Source organism: Nicotiana tomentosiformis, chromosome 8, assembly GCF_000390325.3.
Source record: "Nicotiana tomentosiformis chromosome 8, ASM39032v3, whole genome shotgun sequence".
In the NCBI taxonomy this organism is placed as follows: Eukaryota; Viridiplantae; Streptophyta; class Magnoliopsida; order Solanales; family Solanaceae; genus Nicotiana; species Nicotiana tomentosiformis.
The window spans coordinates 21,937,543-21,945,927 of record NC_090819.1 but is presented as its reverse complement, the minus strand read 5'-3'; the positions used below and the strand labels follow the sequence as shown (position 1 = coordinate 21,945,927).

The window sequence follows — 8,385 nt, the reverse complement described above, 5'->3', positions numbered from 1 at the left end:
CCTACAGTTGTAAAAGTTGTCTTGTTGTACCGACTGGCGACAGTGCAGCGACACAACCACTCCTTCTAGAGGCCAAGGCAAAAGATGTATTATCTGTATCTATTCACATTCTCTCTCATATATATAGAACATGATGCAAGGTTTGTCCTAACACTTGTAAATCTGAAAAACATATTCTCTCAAGTGCTAGCCGCCACCATTCTCCAGGTCCATTCAAGAACAAAGCTGCTACAAATACAAGGACCAGATCCCGACACTGAAGATGTCTTAAGTCCTTAAGATTGTTGTTTCTTTGTCTTTTATTCTTTACTTGTATTCCTACATGGCTTTCGAGAAGTACTTTTGTAGGACAAGATTCAACCATTGTTGTTTTGGCTGTGTTGACTAGAGCTAGTCAAAGTGTATTGCTTTATAATAGAGTTATTACAAAGAGCTTGCAATAGAGTTATTGTAAGAGGTGAAGGATTAAAAGTTTAATTCTTAGATTGCAATGGATTGTAATATGAAGTTTGCTCAGTTTAGTGGAGTTGAAATCCTACTAGGGTAGGTCGTAGTTTTTAATCCCTTGATCAAGAAGCTTTCCACGTAAATATCGTGTGTCCTTTACTTTCTGTCTATTTACTGGCAGGGGGGTTGCTGATTTCTGGAGGGTATTAGTTCAGAGAATTTTGAGGTAGCTGTCTTGGCGTCCGTAGACCTTGACTCTCCTCCTTTATTTTTTTGTTTTGTTTATACTGTTCTACCTTCCTAGACAGTGTTTTAGTAGTCAGATCGTGTTATTGTATAGATGCTCATGTACTCAGTGACACCTAGATTTTGGGAGGATATGTATTAGATCATAGTATTTTCGTATCAGTATTTATGAGATTGTACTCTTAAACTCATTTGGTTATGCTTTCAAATTTTAAGAATTGCATGATTTATTGTGGTTGTCGGCTTGCCAGTATTACGATAGGCGCAATCATGACATGTGAGATTTTGGTCATGACAATGATTTGCCTAACTTTATTGAGGAACCAGATAAGAACTAGATGTGTTTAGTTCCTTTGGGCTTATTGTGATATATTTTGATGTCTAGCCAAATGTTCTCAATGAACCAGATAAGGGACCAGATGTGATCAGTTCCCCAGCCGTCATACAGTCAACCCTACAGTTGTAAAAATTGTCTCACTATACAGACTGACAGTAGTGCAGTGACACAGCCACTGCTTCTAGAGGCCCAAACAAAATATGTAATGTCTCTATCTATTTTCACATTCTCTCTTATATATATAGAACATGATACAAGGTTTGACCTAACACTTGCAAATCTGAAAAACACATTTTCTCAAGTGCTAGCCGTCACTGTTCTCCAGGTGCATTCAAGAACAAAGTTGCTACAAACACAAGGACCAGATCCCAACACTGAAGATGTCTTAAGTCCTTAAGTTTGTTGTTTCTTTGTCTTTTATTCTTTACTTGTATTCCTACACGGCTTTCGAGAAGTACTTTTGGAGGACAATATTCAACCATTATTGTTTTGGCTGTGTTGACTAAAGTTAGTCAAAGTGTGTTGCTTTGTAATAGAGTTGTTACAAAGAGCTTGCAATAGAGTTATTGTAAGAGGTGAAGGATTAAAAATTTAATTCTTAGATTGCAATGGGTTGTAATATGAAGTTTGCTCAGTTTAGTGGAGCTGAAATCCTACTAGGGTAGGTCGTAGTTTTTAATCCCTTGATCAAGGAGTTTTTCACGTAAATATCGTGTGTCCTTTACTTTTTGTCTATTTACTGTTAGAACAAATAGAGAACCTAGCTCTCTATACTGTTTGGTGGACTCTTAGTTTCTATCAGAAATTATGCATAAAGAAGGAAAATGCAAACATGGAAGCAAAGTAAGAATTAGAGGACAAAACCTATTTTGTGCTTTGCATTTTACAAACAAAGGTCTAAAGTGTATTTGTTACTAAGTAAATGACAAAGATAAAAGACTGTGAAATTAGGGTAAAAAATTCAAAAACTATTGACTTTTGAGAGTTTTAGTTTGAGAATTTACTATGAGTTAAGGTTTAGATATTTAAGTTTTAAAAAAGGATTTCTTACGTAATTTTAGCTCAAATTTCTTACGCTCCAAATGAACACCCAGAACATTGAAGTCTACGCCTAGGCGAACGCCGAGAAGATTGGGGCGTACGCCCATGGTACTTACGTCCCATCAGCACGCTTCAGTGCATTTTTGATACGCCTCGCCCAAAGTTCTCCTCCGGGCTCACCCAAAAAATGTCTTTTAAAATACTGCTCCTAGCTTGGTAGTGCATAGTATTATTAGCCGAGAATGGCAAATTAATTAACACGTTTAAAATGCAAAGCCATCATTTTCTAAGGGGTGTTTAATTGGTCAATTGGGTGCAATTTTTAAAACTTTGAATTTGGTACTTTCAATTTCTTAAATTATTATACCAAAACTATACCTAATTAAATTTCATACTTCTCTCTTTTTGCTTCAATTTGTTCGATTTGAGTTTACACCACAACAAAATGAGCCACTGAAAGCGGTGTGAATGCATCATATTATTCTTTAAGCACCTTGCTAAATAAAAGGGAGGTATTAAATTCAGTAATAAAAACATCAGATAGACGTTGTCATAATAGAAAAGAATTTTTGTGTTAGATATTTATTTGAGAAATCCACATGGAAGAACATAACATGACTGTACACAACGTGAACATAGATAACATGGCGGACATGATGATGTGGCACGCCATCAATCATATTAACCAGTGGTTGCTTGTTAGTATAAGTCAGGGCGAGGCTAAAGGGAGGCAACGAGTTCAATTGAATCTCTTCCGCCGGAAAATTATATATAATGCATATAATAAAAAAATAAAAAAAAATTGATTTTGAACTATTGAATCCCAACGAGATAAGAGAAAATTATAGTTTCAGAGTAAAGTTGGTTTAAACTATTTAAGATCACATTTAAATCCTAGATGTAATTCCTAATATATTTTAATCCCTTTTATGAGTTTCTATCTCCGCCCCGAGTATTGTCACTCTCTTTTTTACCCTAAAAATTATGTGTTATTGATTGTTGTGGGTTAAAGAATTTTTTTCATTTAAATGACAATTTAAAATAGGAATTGTTTTATTGTTCAGAGTCGTCACATGAAATTTAATTTTTCGTTTTTTTTTTGTATTCCAAGTCACCTCATTCAAAGAAAGATTTGACTCTTTTTATTATTGGTCTCGAAAATAAAGTTAGAGTAAGAAATTCTGTTGACCGAAAAAAAATCTCAGGGTTCTAGCACGATCGCTTTCATTGACTAAAATTAACATGAATTAATTTGGATAAAGCTTTATTTTATTGATTTTCATGTTTTACCTAGCCGGTTTTAATTCTTGATTATTAGAAATATAAAAAAACATTTTAAATAATCAAATCTCATAACCATACGCAAGCAATGATCGAAACAAAATTTATTATTTTTTTCACGTTTTGTTTCGATCATCGCTTACAAGCGAATTACGGCTGACAATGGATTATTATCACATTATTACTTTTGTAAGAATTACATTTGAGGAAATTAACTTTAGAATTTATTAAAAAGTCACGCAAGCGAATACGCAATTTCGCAAGAGATTAATTAAGTTAGAAATTAATTAAAGCTATAGGATATGAGATGCGATTATTGAATGTAAAACATCTCCCTGACTCAAGTGAGTCCCAGAATTAAAGCGCGCCTAGCGTTCAATTAAAATAAATAAGTTATCAAAAAAAGATTAAAAGATCACTTTTATTGGATATTGAAAGAAACCTGATTGTTAATCATTTGGGCCAGCTAATGGTTCCCTTAAAAATGGGCCAATTGAAATACTCAATCAGTTTTACATGATATGGGCTTTATTAGCCAACAGACTGCTGAGATTTAATTGGCCCAACTCTCTTCTCAATTTTTGAATTCTAGTAACACAAACCAAATACTTTGAGGCCCACGTCTGATTTAGCTTTAAAAAAGGGGGAAAAACACAATTAGCCGCCCAAATACTTTTGGTTACACCCGTCTAGCCATAAATTTTGATTCACTATAAATAGCCGTAAATATTTCCAACTGCCGTTAGCAAATCCAAATTAAAAAAAAAAAAATTAACCAACCAAATTTCAAAATAAAAACTCTTGCCAATGCCACAAAGCTATTATCTCTCATAGTTACTGATTTAACCTTAAATTCAATCAAAACACTCTACCCAAAATTCTCTGTTATTTAAGGATTCTTCAGAAACCACCACCACTCCATAAGGCTTTCGCACAAAACAAGTGTTTCTAGCACAAAAATCACTTTGCCATTGGTGAAATGGGTAGAATGACATACAAAAATACCATGAAATTTGAAAACCCACGAGAAATAATTGGATTTAGAGTCTCTCTCAAACTTCAATATCTATCATAATCTGAATCCATTATACACTAGCTTATACACATTATACACTTAGTATGCAGTGTAGAATTGATGTATAATTACTGCATAAGCCGTGGATAATCAATATATATTTTATACACTTATTATACCAAATTATACGCTTAATATGCAAAAAAAAAAAAATAAGACCCATAGCCTCCACCTGTACACGACACTACTTCAATAAAAAAAAAAATGCATCCGCTGTAATAATTCATAAATAGTAGTAACGCATATTTTCAGCACTCACCATCGAGAAAAAAGAAAAAAATCCAGTTGCAAACCAGTTGACAGTAGATAGAGAAAGAGCAATTGGGTTTGAGGCCGAGAAAAAAGAAAAGAAGAAATGGGTGAATGGGAGAAAGGGAAATAGAGGCGAAAGAGAAAGAAAAAAAAATAAAGAGAAGCCATCACTTTTTTGAAGAACGAGGGAGGCGATGCAGAGCAAGGAGGGGGGTGGGGGTGAGCGCTAGTTTTTTTTGGGGGAAAGTGGGGATCGGATAAAAAAAAAGTAAAAGTAGGGGTGGTAATTGTTTAAATCGAGTAATAAAAATAAAATGAGGCTATTAAAAGTTTATATCCTAAGTGGGCTGCTAGTCTAGTTAATTGTTCTTTAAAAAAGGGAATCTTACATAAATGTCTCAAATAAATTTCAACTTATCAACATCTAGCCATTAATCATATACTTACCTAAACTAGCCAAACACATAAAAACAGCAAACCCAAATTAATAAGGTTCTTTCTCTCCAAAAATCGTACGCAAAAGATCTCCTTCCATATTTTTAAGCGTGATCAGCAATATTAGATGCAAGATGAATAAGAATTCATGGATGAGGTAGCAAACAAGGGGATGAAATACAAAAATATATTTATACAAGATTCAAAAAAAACTAAACAAAAAATGACATTTTTCAATGGGTATGGTTGAAATTCATTGAAAACATATAGACGAGTCATTATACAAATATTGAGGAAGATTAGAGGTGATTTGGATTATTTGGTATCAAAATTTGTAGTTAAAATCGAATTTAAAAAATCTTTTGCGACACATGTATCACACACACAGGTATACATGGATATACGTGTGATAAACATTTGATGCAAATATGATATATATGTGATACACAAATGATAAACAATATAATACACAAAAAAAAATTCATGTTTCATCTTCTACTTCGCATTTTCAATTCAAACTACCTCAAAACTCCGCCAAATCATCCCAAAATTGAGATTCAAACTTTCTTAAGATGTACTCAATCCATTCAAAAGAAAGCAAAACTTTAACCTTCTTTTGTTACAAATAGCTAATTGGCTAATATTGGTAATATTAGTAATATTTAATGAATCGGCCAATTGTTGTAATTAGCTACTTATAAATGGACATAATTGATAGTTTCCTTTAAAAAAAAAACAAATGATCCATATCTCTACCTTTTAAATGGATAAGTAATACTTACTACAAAACTAAAGAAAACTTTAAAAAAAAAACTAGCACCGAGCAAAACACAATAATATTAATTTTAGGCTAATAAATTAAAATACATGGATAGATCTCCTTTTACTTAACAAATTGTTACTCCCCAAACTAAACCACCCAACTCATCTGCTAAAAGAGAAAATGCATATTCACTTACTAAGATTATAGACTTGACTAATTAGTTCACTCCAACACTCAAAAGTCGAACTTAATGAACTATGCTAAAATCTATTAACCTTCAAACACCTCTTTTTATATCGTGCTTACTCTAACTAATTTAACTTGAACATTGGTCAATTTTCGTTTAGCTCTAGTATCCGAACAGTGATGGCATGAGCCTCCCAGAAACACCTAACAGTAGTACATGCTTATAAACACCTCCTCTTTCGAGAATTAGACAAAGAAATCATGTCAAAGCAATAATGGCTAGTATATGATCTTTTCCGTGACTAAACGAGATTAACAGAGTGCTTCGACTAACATTTAAGGAAGAATAAAAACTTCAAGCTATCAGTTACATATTCACATACTTGAGCCATACATAAAAACGTTAAAGCACTTAAACAAACTCATAAAATGAAATCAAGTGCATCCCAGCAATCTAAACAGATTCAAATCTTCAGTTATTGCTAAACAAAATCTGCATTACAAGTTTTTAAGAGTTACCTATATTGTAGAAAATCGCAAATACAGCAATAAGAACTGAAGGTCAGCAAAATGAACTGTGTAAAAGGCCTACAAACAGTAACTGACCAGCAGCTTATGATCCAAAACTTAACCCAGAAATTTCAGCAAAATAAGCAAGGAAAGAACTAGTGAACTGACTTAAGAACCTTTCTTTTGGACAGTTGTTGTTCTCCGAATACTCACTCAAAAGCCCTCAAATTTCAGCTTAGTTTTCTTATGTTCAACTGATCTTTTTCTCTCTTCTAAGTTGTGTTTTTGCTTAGAGTGTGAGATGTCTAAGTGTAGAATGTCTTCCAGTGTGATGGAGAGTGTCTAATTGAGTGAGAGGAGACCCCTTTAAGTAGGAAAAACAAGCACCTTTGGACAGATTTTGGTTGAGCAAAAATCTATCCAAAAGACTTACTTTTCACCAAAAAACTGTCCAAGGACTGTCCAAATAGGAGAAAGGACAATCTTTTACACTAAATTCAGACACAAAAGGAGTAGTTGTACTCTTAGCATGATTGAAATAGTAGAAAGAAACTACTATGTACCTAACTGATTAATCCTCTATCACCCTTCCCTCATTCTTTCTGCTCAATTCAAAATCATATAGCCAAACAACTAAAAGACTATACTTTACCAATTTGAACATATAAGAGCCACAAAAAGACTAACATGATTTGCAAAATACTTAACTAAATCAGTCAACGAACTATACTAAATAGCTAACTTAAGAGAAACAAGTGCTAATTACATCAACTAGTTCGAATTGATTTATCACGATCAAGCATATAATCAAACTACGCTACTAGTTGCAAGCTAACAGAGGTGAGCGGAAAGTACAATAAATGATACAATTAAAGCTAGATTACGTTGTTTGAACAAATTAACACACGATTAAACTAAAAGCAAAAATCATAAACGAATAAGAACCAAACCAAAAGAAAACGAGACACCACTTCAATTCTACGCTAAAACTAAAATACAAAGCAAGAACAGAAGATAAGATAAAAAATAATTTTTTTTAAAAAAAGGAAAAGGGAATAGGGAATACCATAAGCTCGGTTCTGCAACGAGGCAGCCGACTCGAGCACATTTTTCTTTGAGATAAAATGCCACTGTAATTTCCTTGGCAGGCGGCCATTGAAACTAGCATTTTTATCTTGAAGAAAAACGTGCCTAGGTCTAGAAGATGGCTTCGGACAGTCGGGTCATCTGGTAGTGAAGGTGGTGGGACGGTAGTGGTGGTCGCCGGAGTCCGACGGTAGTGGATGGACTTTCAGGATGAAACTAAGGGTAAAGGGTAGACCTCAAAGAGACCTACCCGTTTATGCTTGTATCGTAGGGTAAAGATGGTTCAACCTTGATGAAACTCAAAAATAGAAGAAGGCTAGGGCTTCGGATTTGGGTAGATCTATGGAGATTTGGAGGATATGAGGCTTGGATTCATGGAGAGGAGGTTGAGAGGAAGAAGTGGTAAAAATATAGGGTGGTTTGTACCAACACCGGCAGCGGCTCACGGTGGTGGCAGTGGCTGAGGGATGGCGGAGCGGCGGCGGCTCAAAGAGTGAGGAGAGAGGAGAAAGGGAGAGTAAAAGGGGAAATGGGGGTAAAATTGCAGGGTTTTGGGGGCTTAAATACCGGAGTGGAGGATTGATTTCTAGACATAGGATTGGACCAAAATGGGTGGCTGAGATTGAATCTCAGCCACTTAACCAAACAGCGCCATTTTTGGCACGTCTAGTTGGGGCCTGATGGCTGGGCGGGTTGGAAGCAATTGGGCCACTGGTTTGGTCCGAT

At 34.6% G+C, this 8,385-nt stretch overlaps 1 long non-coding RNA gene across 1 annotated transcript; it reads right to left on the bottom strand.

Moving 5' to 3' along the window:
• Positions 1–3,751: 3,751 nt before the first annotated feature.
• LOC104107921 (uncharacterized) lies at positions 3,752–8,197 on the bottom strand. The gene is made up of 2 exons (XR_688895.4): positions 7,640–8,197; positions 3,752–6,556 (listed from the first exon to the last, which is right to left on the bottom strand). It is a non-coding gene; the product is annotated as an uncharacterized lncRNA (long non-coding RNA).
• Between the last annotated feature and the right edge of the window lie 188 nt (positions 8,198–8,385).